Genomic DNA, 1,295 nt, shown 5'->3' on the forward strand with positions numbered 1-1,295 from the left:
GCGTCCCGGCTCTAGCGGCGCAGCCCGGCGACGGCGGCGGAGGGCGGCACAGCCGAGGACACCTCCTCCTCACCGGGAGCACTCGAGCCGACTCTGCCACGCAGCCTTGAGATGTGGTTTGTATTCCCAGTCATTTTGGTTTATTTTTGGTTTTTAACTTGAGTTGGTTTCTCCTTTGATTGGTTTTTCCTTTAGTGTGATTCCTTCCTTTGCTGATTTTCATTGTTGTTTTTCATTTCCTCCTTATGGAATATTTTGCTAAGGATGTTTTGTAGTGTAGGGTTTCTTGTTATAAATTATTTTAATTTTTGTTTATCATGGAAGGTTTTTATTTCATCATCAAATCTGGATGATGAAATATTGCTGGATGTAAGATTTTTGGTTGGTATCCATTTTCTTTCAGAGCTTGGTGTATGTTGTTCCAGGATCTCCTAGCTTTGATGGTCTGGGTTGAAAAATCTGCTGAGATACAAATTGGTTTCCTGTATATGTAATCTAAAACTTTTCTCTTGTGGCTTTTAAAATTCTCTCATTATTCTGTATTCTAGACATTTTCATTGTAATGTGCCTTGGTGTGGATATGTTGTAATTTTGTACATTTTGTGTCCTGTTATCCTCTTGTATTTGATTTTCCAATTCATTCTTCATGTTTGGGAAATTTTCTGATATTATTTCATTGACGAGATTGTACATTCCTTTGGTTTATAACTTTATGTCTTCCTCTATCCTGATAATTCTTAGATTTGGTCTTTTCATGTCATCCCATAATTCTTGGATGTTCTGTTCATGGTTTCCTTATCATCTTTACTATGTGGTCAACTTTATTTTCAAGATTATATATTTTATCTTCATTGCCTGAGGTTCTGTCTTCCAAGTATTCTAGTCAGTTGTTGACACTTTCTATTGATTTTTTTATTTGGGTTATTGTTTCCTTCATTTCAGGGATTTCCATTTGTCTTTTTTTTTCAGGGTCTCAATCTCTTGAAGTAATCTTTTGCTACCTATATTTCCTATCTTATCTCTTTGTTGGAGAAGTCAATTATTGCCTATATTTGCTCTCTTAATTCATTCTTTGCTTCGCATATCATTTTAATTGTGTACATTCTGAACTCCTTCTCTGACATTTCATCTACTGTGCTATCAGTGAAATCTATTATTGTATCAACTTGGTTTGTTTTGGGCATTTTTTTCCCTTGTTTCTTCATATTGTTTGTGTGTCTTCCTTTCTAGCAGTGTGGATTTGAGGTATTACAGTTTCTACCTTATAATCTTATAGTGTCCCTGTAGTTTACCAA

General features: G+C 35.6%; 1 protein-coding gene across 1 annotated transcript in view; it reads right to left on the reverse strand.

Moving 5' to 3' along the window:
• LOC107153662 (sodium/potassium-transporting ATPase subunit beta-3) overlaps positions 1–76 on the reverse strand; it is a 1,511-nt gene extending 1,435 nt beyond the window's left edge. Inside the window, exon 1 of the mRNA XM_015499194.2 lies at positions 1–76. This exon is cut by the window's left edge and continues 145 nt beyond it. The gene's annotated coding sequence lies outside the window, so the exon portion shown is untranslated.
• Between the last annotated feature and the right edge of the window lie 1,219 nt (positions 77–1,295).

Source organism: Marmota marmota, unplaced genomic scaffold (assembly GCF_001458135.2).
Source record: "Marmota marmota marmota unplaced genomic scaffold, marMar, whole genome shotgun sequence".
In the NCBI taxonomy this organism is placed as follows: Eukaryota; Metazoa; Chordata; class Mammalia; order Rodentia; family Sciuridae; genus Marmota; species Marmota marmota.